Source organism: Marmota flaviventris, chromosome 13 (genome assembly GCF_047511675.1).
Source record: "Marmota flaviventris isolate mMarFla1 chromosome 13, mMarFla1.hap1, whole genome shotgun sequence".
In the NCBI taxonomy this organism is placed as follows: domain Eukaryota; kingdom Metazoa; phylum Chordata; class Mammalia; order Rodentia; family Sciuridae; genus Marmota; species Marmota flaviventris.
In genome coordinates this window covers 6,455,038-6,469,930 of record NC_092510.1, presented here as the reverse complement: position 1 = coordinate 6,469,930, position 14,893 = coordinate 6,455,038, and positions in this window count along the sequence as shown.

Below are 14,893 nucleotides of genomic sequence, written 5' to 3'. Positions count from 1 at the left end.
TGAGTCCTAACCGTAACCTAGAAATAAACCTGACAACTGACTTGGCCCCTAACACTAACCCTAGTTCTAAACATTGGCCTAACACTAAACCTAGAACTAACCCTAAGCAGAAACCTAGTTCTTTCATTACCCTTTATCATTAGTTCTTATCATATCCCTAATGATAACACAAATCCTACCCCGAATCTGAGACCTAACTCTAACCCTAACCTTTTTAACTCTAACCCTAACCCTAACCCTAGCCCTAAAGCTAACACTAACCCTAACCCTATCTTAAACCCTATCTCTTTCCCTAAGCCAAACCCTCACCCTAATGCTACCCTAGTCCTAAACTTAATCCTTAGCCTACCCCAAAACCTAACTCTATTAATAGTCCTATTCTAGCATTCATTCTAGCTCTAAACTTAACCTTAACCCTTACCCTAATTCTGATCATAACACTAACCCTAAGTATAAACCTGACCCTAACACTAAATCGAACCCTAACACTTCCCATACCGGTAAACCTATACTTAAACCTAACAGTAACACTAGCACTAGATGTGACCTAATCCTAAATATAGTCGTAAATTTAACCCTAGTCCTAAACAAAACCTAGCACTAGCCCTAACGATAACCGTTAACCTAACTTAAAGACTAACCCTATCCCTAGACACAACACTAGTCCTAATTCTGGCACTCACCCTAAATCTAACAATATCCTGAACAATTACCCTTAACCCTAAACAAACTATAGCTCTAAACCTAATCCTAATACAAAACCAAACCCTAACACTAGACGTATCCATAACCCTGACCCTAAAACTAGTGATAAACATATTCCTGGCTCTTATATTTCCCATAGCCCTAAGGTTAGCCGTAAACCTCACACAAAACCTAGCTCTAATACTAGCCTTAAACCTAGCCCTAATCATAACCCTAAACATAACCCTAGACCTAAGCCTAATCCTACACTCACCCTAGCCCTAAACCTAGCTCAAACTCAAACCCTTACCCTAAACTTAACCCTAACACTTACCCTAGAACTGACTCTAACCCTTACCCTCGCCCAAGACCTAACCCTGGCTCAAATGCTAATACTTAAACTAAAACTATCCCTTACACTAACCCTAGGCCTAACCCTAACCCTAGCCGAATTGTAACCTTATCCCTAGCCCTAACCTTAGTTCTAATACAATCAATTACCCTAAAGATGAGCCTAACTCATATGCTAACCCTTGGTGTAACACTAACCCTATTGCTAACACTAACTATCCACTACTGTAAATCTAACATGAACCCTAAACCTAATCCTGTCCATTACCTTATCCGTAACCCTAACCCTAAAGCTAATTCAATCCTTAACCATAAAACTTAACCTAAACAAAATTCTACCCAGACCCTGACCCTAATAATACACCTAGCTTTAAACCTGACCCTTACCTAAACCTAACCCTGACACTAAACCTAGTCATAACCTAACCCTCAAACTAACAGTAACCATAAATCTAGACCTGACATTAAACCTATCCCTAATCCTAGCCCTAGCCTTAACACAAAACCTCATCCTAGCACTAAACATATCCATAATACTAATCCTAGCCCTAACCCTAATTCTAACCCTTGCCCTAGCCCTAAACCTAGATATAACCCCATTCCTTCCCCTAACCCTAACTCTAACCCTAAGCCTAAACCTAACACTAACCCTAGCCCTAAAACTAGCCCTAATTTAGCCCTAACACTAAACCTAACTGTAACTCTAGCCCTAAGACTAACTCTGACTCTTGGCCTAGCCCTATTTCTATTTCTAACTCTATCCATTAATAACCTAACACTAGCCCTAACCTTAGCCCAAAACTTAGCCATAGCCCTAAACCTAGATCTAATAACAATAAATATAAGCCTAAACCTCACCATACCACTAGCAGTAACGCTATAGCTAATCCTAAAAGTAGTCCTAGATGTAAAACAAAAGTGTGACAAAGCCCTAACCCTAACCCTAAACCTAACCAAACCATAATCCTAGACTTGACATTAGATCTATCCCTAATTCTTACCCTAACCCTTACACAAACCCTAAACCTATACCTAGACTTAACCCTAGCCCCAATTTGAGCATATCCCTAACTCTGATCAGTAACACTGCTCCTGACTCTGATGGTAACATTAACCCTATCTCTAATCATCACTCTAAACCTAAACCTAATCTAAACACTAGATTTAGACATAATGCTAAACTTAACACTAGCGATAATCATAACCATAGTTCTAACATTAGCCCTAGACCTAAATAACCCTAACCTAACTCAAAACCTAGACCTAATCAGAGCCCTAACCCTAAATTTAACCCTCGCCCTAACCCTAACCCTTGACCTAACACTTAGCCTGACACTTAATTGGACCCTAACAGTAAACCTAGCTTTAAATATTGAAATAACGCTAACCCTAGAAATAGCCCTAATAAGAATCCTAGTTCTTTCATTAGCTGTAGCCTTAATGCTAACACAAATCCTAGCCCTATTCTGAGCCCAAACCTAGGCTTAACCCTAACCCCAACCTTAACCCTAACCCTAACCCTAACTCTACCTCTAACCCTATCTCTTACCCTAAGGCAAACAGTCACCCTAATGCTACCCTAGTCCTAAGCATAATCCTTAGCCTACCTCAAACCCTATTTCTATTACTAGTCCTAACCCTAGCACTCATTCTAGCTATAAACTTAACTCTAACCCTGACCCTTATTCTGACCCTAACAATAACCCTACGTCTAAACCTGACACTAACCCTAAAGCGAACCCTACCCCTACCCCTACTGGTAAAACTATACCTAAGCCTAACAGTAACACTAGCACTAGACAAAACATAATCCTAAAGAGTGTCATAAATCTAGCCTTTGCCCTAAGGAAAAACCTAGCACTAGCCCTAAAAATAACTGTTAACCTAACATAAAGACTAACTCTATCCCTAGACCCAACTCTAGTCCTAAATCTGGCCCTCACCCTAAACCTAACCTTATCCTGAACAATGACCGTTACCCTGAAACAAACCCTAGTTCTACATCTTATCCTAACCCAAAATCTAACTAGAACAATAGACTTATCCATAACATAACCCTAAAACCAGCCATAACCATATCCCTAGCCCTTACATTACCCATAGCCCTAATGCTAGCCATAAACCTCACACAAAACTTAGCCCTTATCCTAGCATTAAACTTAGCCCTTATGGTAATGTTAACCATAAGGCTAGACTTAACCTTAACCATAACCCTTGCACTAACCCTAATTTAGCTCAAACTCTAACCTGAATCTAAACATACCCCTAACCCTAACATTAGCCCTGACTGTAACCCTAACCGTCACACTAGCCCTAATCCTACAAAAATGCTAATATTTACCCCAAAACTAAACCTGACACTAACCGTAGGCCTAACCCTAACCCTAGTCCTAATTCTAACCTTAACCATAGCCCTAACCTTAGCTCTAACCCAAATCATTACCCTAAAGATAAACCTAACACAAATGCTAACCCTAGGCCTAAAGCTAAGACTATTGCTGACACTAACAGTATTCATTACTCTAAACCTCAGCTGAACCTTAAACTTAACCCTATTAATTACCCTAGCCCAAACCCTAACCCTATCCCTAATGCTAACTCAAGCCTTAACCCTAAATCTTAACCTAGACCAAACCCTACTTGAACCCTAACCCTAAAAATACACCTAGATTTAAACCTGACCCTTAACCTAAACCTAACCATTACACTAGACCTAGCCATAACCTAACCCTAAAACTAACCATAAGCATAAACCCACACCTGACATTAACTGCAGCTGTAATCTTAGCCCTAACCCTAACACAAACACTAGTTCTCATCTTAGGCCTATACCTAGCCTTAATCCTAACCCCAACCCTAACTCTAGCCCTATCTCTAGTTCTACCCTCGCCCTAGACCTGAACTTAGGTATAATCCCATCTTTCCCCTAACCCTATCACTAACCCTAACCCTAACACTAACCATGTCTCTAGCCTTAACCATAGGGCGAACCCTAACACTAGCCATAGCACTAATCCTAGCCCTAATTTAGCCCTAACCCTAACTCTACACCTAACCTTGGCCTAAGACTAAATCTAAATCTCACCCTAGCCCTATTTCTAGTTCTAACCCTATCCATTACAATAAACCCAACACAAGCTCTAACCTTAGCCCTAACCCTAGCACTAGACCCTACCCTAGATCTAACCATAACTGTAATTTTGACCATAAACCTAAGACTAATCCTCAACCTACCACTAGACCTAAAACTATCGATAATCCTAAAACTAGCTGTAAACCTAGCCTTATCCCTTAAACAAAACTGATCCATTTTCCTAAACCTAAATGTTAAACTAAACCAAATCCTAAAACTAAACTTAGCCATAGCCTTCTAGCTTTACTTCATGTCCCAGTCCTAAAATTAACCCTGACCCTGACTTATATTCTAACACTAACCTTAGTTCTAAATATCACACTAACACTAATGATAGTGCTAACATTAGATCTAGACCAATTACTAACTTTAATCATAACCTTAGTTCTTATATTAGCTTTAGCCCTAACCCTAGACCTAAACCTAACAGAAAATCTAGCCCTAATTTGAGCCCTACACCTAGATGTAAACCTAAACCTAAACCTAGCCCTAGCCCTAACCATAACCCTAACCTAGCTCTATCTAACCCTAGCTCTAACTCTAACACTTACCCTAAGCCAAACCCTATCCATAATGCTAACTTTAGTCCTAATCATAATCCAGAGCCTAATCCAAACCATAACCCTATTACTAGTCCTAAACCTAGCCTTCATTCTAGCTCTAATCCTAACTCAAATCCTTATCTGAACACAAACCCTCAGTCTAAATCTGAGAATAACCCTAAACCAAACCGTAAAACTAGCCCTACCAGTAAACTTATAACTAAACCTAAACATAACTCTAGCTCTACACCTAAGCCTAATCCTAAATATAGCCATAACTCTAGACCTAGACCTAAAAAACCCCAGAGCCCCAGCCCTAACATAATCCTTATCCTAAACCAAACACTAATCCTGTCCCTAGACCTAAACCTAGCCATCATTCTAGCTCTAACCCCAACTCAAATCCTTACCCTAACACAAAACCTCAGGCTAAACCTTACCCTAATCCTAAACCAAACCCTAAAACTAGCCTTATCAGTAATATTATAGCTAAACCTAAACCTAACTCTATACCTAGACCTAAGAATAATCTTAAATATAGCCATAACTCTAGACCTAGACCTAAAAAAACCCTGAGTCCTAGCCCTAACATAATCCTTAACCTAAAACAAACACTAACCCTATCACTTGACCTAAACCTAGTCCTAATTCTGACTTTCACCCAAAACCTAACTCTAACCTGAACACTGACCCTAACACTAATACTAAACCTAGCTCTAAACTTGAACCTAACCCAATACCTAAACCTAACCCTAACCCTAAAACTATCTCTAATCAGAACACTAGATCTAACATTACACATAGCCTTAACCCTGGGCCTAAACCTAACACAAAACCTAGTTCTAATCTGAGGTCTAAATCTAACTTAAGCATAACCATAATCCTAAATATAGCTCTAACCCTAACCCTCGCCTTACACATAACCCTAGCTCAAAGCCTAAACCTTAGCCTAAGCATAACCCTAGCCCTATTCCCAAATATAAACCTAACCTAGGCAATATTCCTAACCTTAACCCTAGTACTAACTCTAGCTCTAACCCTAACATTACCCTAACACTAACCCTAATAATAACCCTAATCCTAAACCTAACCCTATCCGTAACCCTTGGTTATTTATTGATTACATAAACCTAATCTTCGACCAAACCCTAAACCTAACCCTTGCCATAAACTTAACCCTAAACCTTACCATGAATAAAAAACTAAACACATCCCTAAACCTAAATTTAACCATAACCTAAATTTAAAGCTTAAACTAATCTTACATCTAATCCAGTAGATTACTCTAAAACGAAACCTAACCCTAATGAAAAACCTAGCCCTACCCCAACCCTAACCAGAACAATAACTGTGACCCTAACCTAGACCTAACACTAAACCTAACACTCCCCCTAGCCCTAACCGTAGCTTAAACCCTAACTCTAACCCTAGCCCTAGCCATAATCATAACCCTAACTCTAGCCCTAACCCTAACATTAAACCTAGCCCTAATCCTATCCCTAATATACCCCTATTCCTACCCCTAACCCTAACCCTAGAATTAAGACTAACAATAATTCTCACACAAGACCTATCCCTAATTTTAACTCTATTCCTTACTGTATCCCTAAACCAAGCCCTAACCCTAGTCATAACCCTTGCACTATCCTTAGCCCTAGCACTAACTCTAGATCGATACCTATCTCTAAAACTAATGCTAACCTGACACCTCAGCCTAACCCTGAAACTAGCTCTAACTGTAATGTTATACCTAAAATTAGCCCTAAACCTTGCACTAGCACTAAAACAAAACTGATCCATACCCCGAACACTAATCTTTACACTAGACCAAACCCTAACCCTACACCAGCCCTTAAACTAGCCCTAATTTGAAACCTAACCATAACCCTAAACATAACCATGACCTTGACTCATACCAAAACACTAAACCAAGCTGTAAACATCACCCTAACATTAAACCTAACCCTAACACTAGACCTAGCCCTAAACTTAACCATAAAACTAACCCTAATCGTAACTCTATTTCTTACAATAGCCATAACCATAACACTAGGAATAACCCTAATACAAAACTAGCCATAATCCAAGCACTAACATGAGCTTTAACCCTAAACCTAACGCTAACCCAAGTCCTAAACCTAGCTCTAACCTTATCCCTTACTCTAAGAAAAACCCTCACCCTAATGTTAACCATATTTTTAGCACTAATCATTACCCTAACCAAAGCCTAACTCTATAACGAGTCCTAACCCTAGCCTTCATTCTAGATCTAATCATAACCCAAACCCTAACCTTATCCATGACCACTATTTTGACCCTAACACTAACCTTAGGTCTTAATCTAAACCTAACCCTAAACCAAATACTAATACTATCCCTACTGGTAAACTTTTACGTAAACCTAAACCTAACACTAGTCTAGACCTAAACCTAATCCTAAATCTAGCCATAACTATAGCTGTTGTCCTAAAGACAAACTAGAACTAGCCTTAACAATAATCCTTAACCTAAACCAAACTCTAACCCTACCTCTAGACCTAACCCTAGTCCTAATTCTGGCTTTAACTGTAACCAATAACCTACCCTAACACTGTCCCTGACACTAACACTAACACTAGCTCTAAACTTAACCTTAACTAAAACTAAACCTAAAACTACATGTAGCCCTAACATTAACCATAAAACTAGTCTTAATCATTACACTAGTTCTTACATTAGCCATAGCCCTAACCTATTGCAAAACCTAGCCCTAATCCAAGCCCTACCTTAGCTTTAAGCTAAAAGCTAACCCTAACAATAACCCTAGCCCTAATTATAACCCTAAGCCTAACCCTAGAAATAACACTAACCATAAGATAACTATAATCCTTATGCTAACTCTAGGAAGAACACTAATCCTAGCAATAGCCTTAACCCTATCCATTAACCTACACCTAACCTGAACCCTAAAACTAAATGTGTCATTACCCAATCCTTAAACATAAGACTAAATTGAGCCCTAAACCTAAACCTTAATCTAACCCTAACCCTAACCTTGACACTGACTCTAATAATACCCATAACTCTAAACCTGACCCTAACAAGAAACCTATCCTTTACAATAGATCTAGCCATAAATCTAACCTTAAAACTATCCGTAACCATACCCTAGACCTGACATTAGCTCTAGCTCTAATCCTAGCCCTAACCCTAATACAAAACTTAGACCACATCCTAGCCATTAACCTCACCTTAATCATAACCCTAATCCTAACTTTAATTCTATCCTTAACCCTAATTGTCACCCTAGTCCTAAAACTAGCTATATTCTTATCCCATACCCTAAACCTAACCCTAACCCTAAACCTAACAATAACCCTAGCCCTAACCCTAGTCCTAACCCTAACACTAATCCTAGCCCTAATCTGAGCCCTAATTTAACCCTATCCCTAACCCTAACCCTAGCCCTAAGACTAACTCTAACTCTCACACTAGCTGTATACCTAGTTCTAACACTATCCCTTACCATCACCATACACCTAGCCCCAAACATAGCCCTAGCCTAGCCCTATACTTAGACCTAGCTCAAAACCTAGATCTAAACCTAACTCTAAATTTAACCCTAACCCTATGACTAAATCTAGCCATACTTCTACTCCTATACCTAAACCTTAACCTAGGCCTAAGTCTCACACTTACACTAGCTTTAACCCTAAGACTAATTTTAAAACTAGGCTAACTCTACACCTAGCCCTAAAAAAAACAGAGTCATAGCCCTAAACTTAACCCTTAACCTAAACCAAACCCTAACCCTACACCTAAACCTAACCCTATCCCTAATTATAGTCTAACCCTAACACGAAAAATAATCCTGACCCTGACTCTGACCCTAACACTAACCCTGGCTCTAAATATCATCATCACTGTAAACCTATCCTTAACACCAAACTTAGACCTAACTCTAAACCTATAACTAGCTGTAAGCATAAACCTACTTCATACATTAGTGGTAACCTTAACCCTAGCCCTAAACTAACCAAAAACCTTGTGTTAATCTGAGTCCTAAAACTAGCTTTAACCTTAAACTTAAAGCAAACACTAGCCCTAATCCTATACATAAACCTAGCCCTAACCTTAGGGTTAACCCTATCCATTACCCTAACAATAACCCTAACCCTTCTGATAACCCTAGGCCTAAACCTAATCATATAAATTACACAAAACCAAACCTAAACCCTAAATCTAACCCCGTTATTACCCTAACCCTAAATCTACCACTAATTCGATCCCTGCACCTAAACATTAACTTAACCCAAACCCTAATCCTGGCCCTGATTCCACCCTAGATCTAAACCTCACCCTAACCAAAAACCTAACCCTTACACTGGACAAAGCCATAAACCTAACACTAAATCTATCCCTAACTATAACCCTAGACCTGACATTAGCCATAACCCTAATACTATCCCTTAATCTAAAACAAATCCATGTCCTCATCGTAGCCCTAAACATAGCCTTAATTATAACCCTAACCCTAACCCTAGTTCTAACCATAATAATAACTCCTCACTCTTGCCCAAAACCTAGATATAATCAAATCTCTTTCCCTAAACTAAACCCTAACTCTAACCCTAAACCTAGTGGTAACCCTCGTCTTATCTTTAGCCCTACACTAACCCTAGATTGAAACATAATTTAAATCTAACCCTTACTCCATGCCTAAGCCTAATTCTAAAAATAGCATTAACCCTAGGCCTAACATAACCCTAGCCATGATTTAGCCCTATCCATAAACCTAACCCTAACCCTAGCCCTTACCCTAGTGCTAACTCTTTCCCTATCCTTATCCCTAGCAATAACCTTAGGCAAAAAATAAATCTAAATCTAGCCCTAGCCTGAAGCCTAAGCCAAAAATTACAATAGGCCAAACCATAGCACTAATCCTAAAATGATACTTAATGCTAGCCCTATCTCTATCCATTACCATAACCATAACACTAACCATAATGATAACCCTAGACATAAACCTAACCCTTTCCTGAATCCTAACCATTCCATTACCCTAAACCTAACCTGAATCCTAAACCTAACCCTATCATTACTTTACCCTAATCCTAAAACTAATTCAAATCCTTAACCTATCCCAAACTCTAAACCAGACCTTGACCCTAATAATACCCCTTGCTCTAAACTTGACCATAACCCAAAACCTAACCCTTAGCCTAGAGGTAGCCATAAACCAAACCCTAAAACTATCTTTAACCATAATTATGGAGCTGAAATTAGCCCTAGCCTTAGTCCTAGCCCTAACCCTAAAAATACATCTAGCCCTCATCCTAGCCCTAAACCTAGCCTTAATCATAACCCCATCTCTAGCCCTACACCTAACCCTAATTCTAACCCTCACCCTACCTCTAAATCTAGCTATAATGTCCTCCCTAACCCAAAATTTAAACCTAACCCTAACCGTAAACCTAGGCTTAAACACAAAACCTAGCCCTAATCCTAGCATTAATTTAGCTCTATCTCTAACCCTATCCTAACCCTAGCCCTATTACTAACTCTAACTCTTGCTGTAGCCCTAGCCCTGTCCCCAGTTCTATCCCTATCCACTACTGTAAACCTAACACTAGCCCTAACACTTGCCCTAAAGTTAGTCCCAGTCCTAAGCCTTACACTAAATCAAAACTTAAACCTAAGCCTAAACCTAACACTAACACTAGCCCTTAACCTAATGATAATTGTAAAACTAGCCCTAACCCAAATCCTAGCAGTAAACCAAAATTGAGCAATAACCCTAACCCTAAACCTTAACTTAAACCAAACACTAACACTACACCTAGACCTAAACCTATCCCTAATTGGAGCCCTAAGCATCACCTTCAAACTAATCCTGACCCTGACTCATATCCTAACATTCACCCTAGATCTAAACAATGCCCTAAACTCAAAACAAACACTAACATTTGCAATAGTCCTAAATCAAGTCTTAATGCTAACCCTAAAACTAACCCTGACCCTGACTCCTATCCTAACAAGAACCATAGCTATAAATATCACCCTAATCTTAAACCTAACCCTAGCACTCAAACTACTCCTAACCCAAACCCTAAAACTAACCCTGATGATAACCCTTGTTCTTAAATTAGCTGTTGCCCTAATCCTAGCCATAAACCTAAGACAAAACTAGCCATAAACTGAACCCTAAACCTAGCTTTAAATCTAACTCTAACCCTAACCATAGCCCTAACCCTAGATCTAAATCAACCCCTTACCCTAAGTGAAACCCTAAACCTAAGAACACCCTAGAACTATACCTAGTCCTTAGATTAACCAAAACCATAACTATATTAATAGTCCTAACCCTAGCTTTCATTTTAGCTCTAACACTATCCCAAACCCTAACCCTAACCCTGACCCTTATTCTGACCCTAACACTAAACCTAGATCTAACCGTAACCCCAATCCTAACCCAAAATTTACCATAATCCTATCCCTAGACCTAACTCTGAACCTAACTCGCAGCCTAGCCCTAACCATAGCTCAGAACCTAATCCTAATGCTAAACATAACCCTTAACCTAATCGTAGTTCTAACCCTCACCTTAACCCTAACACAAGACCTAATCATAACCATAACCCTAGACCTAATATTAACTCTAACTGTATCCATTACCCTAAACATAACCCTTTCCATAATGCTAACCCTAGACTTAACACAAACCCTATTGCTTCCCTAAAGCTATTAATTAACCTAAACCTACCCTGAACCCTAAACCTAATCCAATCATGACACTAACCCTAAACTGAATGCCAATTCAAGCCCTAACCCTAACCTCAAACCTAAACCCAACACTAACACTGACCGTGACCCTAATAATTTCCCTAGCTATAAACCTGACTCTTACTCTACCTAATGTTTACACTAGATCTAGCCATGAACCTAACAATGAAACTATTACTAACCTTAACCCTAGACCTGATATTCACCCTACCAGAATCCTATCCTAATCCTAACACAAAACCTAGCCCTTATCCTAGCGCTAAACATAGACTTAATTTTGTCTCTAACCCAAACAGTAAGCCCAACCCTAACACTAACATTAGTACTAATCTTAGCCCTAATTCAGGCCTGTTCCCTAACCCTAACCCTAACCCTAGCCTAATTAGAGTTAGACTAACTCTAACTCTCACCCTAACCCTAACCCTAGATCTAGTCCTATCCCTTACTAGAACTCTAATCCTAGCCCTAACCCTTGGTCTAACCCTAGCCCTATTCATACCCCTGGCCATAACCCTGGATCTAACCCTAACTCTAAACCTAACACTAATGCTAAGCCTAAACCTAAACCTAACACGAGTCCTAACACTAACACTAATCCTAAAACTAGAACTAACACTAGCCCTAGTCCTAAAACAAAAACCAAGGCATAGCCATAACCCTAAACCTAAACCTAAAACAAACCCTAAACCTACACCTAGCCCTAACCATATTCCTAATTCTAGTCCTAACCCTAACTCAAAAACTATCCCTAACCCTGACCCTTACCCTAACACTAACCCTGGCTCTAAACTTCATCATCACCGTAAACCTCAACCTAACACTAGACCTAGCCTTAACTCTAACCTATAAATAGCACTAATCATAACCCTACTTCATACATTAGCCGTAGCCTTAACCCTAGCCCTAACCTAACCCAAAACCAAGCCTTAAACCGAGTCCTAAACCTAGCTTTAACCTTAAACTTAGTCCTAACCCTAACCCAAAACTAGCCCTAATCCTATACATAACCCTAGCCCAAACCTTAGGTCTAAACCTATCCATTAGCCTAACAATAACCCTAACTGTTAAGCTAACCGTAGGCCTAACCGTAACCTTATACATTACACTAAACCAAATCTAAACCCTAAAACTAATCCTGTCATTACCCTAAACCTAAACGCTAAACTAACCCAAACCCTAAACCTGACCCTGACCCTATAAATAACAGTAGATATAAATCTAAATCTTACCCTAAACCTAATTCTTACAATGGACCAAGCCATGAACCTTACACTAACTCTACCCCTAATAAAAACCCTAAACCTGACATTAGCCCAAGCCCTAATACTAACCCTAACACTAACACAAACCCTAAACCTGATCCTAGCCATAAACCTACCCTTAATCATAACTGTAACCTTAACTCTAGCTCTAACCCTAATACTAAACCTATGCAAAACCACATCCCTTACCCTAAACATAATCCTAACTCTAACCTAACACTTGTCATCACAATTGCCCTATACTTAGCCCTAGCTTTAACACTAGATCAAAACCTAACTTTAAATTTAACCCTAACTCGATGCCTAAGCCTAACACTAGCCCTGACCATGATGCTAATTCTAAAACTAGCTCTAACTCTAGCCTTAACACTAAACCTAGTTGTAATTCAGCCCTATACCTAACCTAACCCTAATCCCAGCCCTAAGAATAACACTAACTCTCACACTGGCCCTATCACTCATTCTAATCTTATCCCTTCCCATAAACCTAATGCTACCCCAAATCCTAGTCCTAACCCTTGCCCTATCTTTAGCCCTAGTACTAAACTTAGATAAGAACCTAATTCTAAATTTAACCCTAAACAGAAGCCTAAGCCTAATTCTAAGACTAGTTCTAACCCAAACACTAATCATAAAAATTGCACTAACCCTAACCCTAGCCCTAAAACCAAAATGAGTCAAAGCTCTAACCATAACCCTTAACCTAAACCAAGCCGTAACCCTACACCTAACCCTAACCCCAGCCCTAAAAATAAATAATAAATAATAAATAAGCCAAACCCTAAAAATAACCCTGACTTTTACTCTGACCATAACACTAACTCGAGGTATAAACATCACACTAACCCTAAACCTAAAGCTTACATTAAACCTAGCCCTAAAACACTGAAATTAGCCGTAATTATAACCCTAGTACTTACATTAGCCATAACCCTAACCCTTGCACTAACTTAACCCAAATCCTAGCCCTAATCATAATCATGACCCTAGCCCTAAACTGATTTCTAACTCTATCCATTACCATAACCCTAACCCTAACCCTAATGTTAATTCAAGCCCTAACTTTAAACCTTAACCTATCCCAAACCCTAACCTAGAACTTGACCCTAATAATACCCCTAGCTTTAAACCTGATGCTAACCCTAAACCTAATCCTTACACTAGACATACCCATAATCCTAACCCTAAAATTATCTTTAACCATAATTCTGGATCTGAAATTAGCCCTAGCACTAATCCTAGCCTAAACCCTAAAAAAACCCTAGCCCTTATCCTAGCATTAAACCTAGCCTTAATCATACCCCTAACCCTAACCACAACCCTAACCCTAATTATATCCCTCCCCCTACCTCTAAACCTAGCTATAAAGCCATCCATTACCCAAAACTTTGCCCTAACTAAAAACCTTAACACTAAATCCTAACTCTATACTCAAACCTTAACCCTAACCCTAAACCTAACCCCAGGCTTAAACTAAACACTAAACCTAGACCTAATCCTAGCCCTAATTTAGCCCTATCTCTAACCCTAATCCTAACCCTAGCCCTAAGACTAACTCTCGCCCTATCCCTATCCCTAATTCTAATCCTATCCCTTACCATAACCCTAAACATAGCCATAACCCTTGCCCTATCCTTAGTTCTAGCCCTAATCCTAATTCCAAATTTAACCCATACTCTAAGCCTAAGCCTAACACTAACACTAGCCCTAACACTAAGTCTAGGACTAAAACAAAAGCGAGCATAAGCCCTAACTGTAAACCTTAACTTAAACCAAACTTTAACACTACAAATAGACCTAACTCTAGCCCTAGTCCAAGTCCTAAACCTAACCTTAAAAACAACCCTGACTCTGACTCATATCCTAACCCTCACCCTAGCTCTAAACATCTCCCTCACCTTAAACTGAACCTTAACAGTAACCTTAGCCCTAATTCGAGTCCTAACTCCAATGCTAAAACTAAGCCTGACTCTGAATCCTATCCTAACACGAACCCAAGCTATAAATATCACCCTACCTTAAACCTAACCCTAAGACTAAAACTAACGCATACCCTAACACTAAAACTAACCCTAATGGTAACCCTAGTTCTTACATTAGCCATTGCCCTAAAACTAGCCCTAACCCTAACACAAAACCTAGTCTTAATCCTAGCCCTA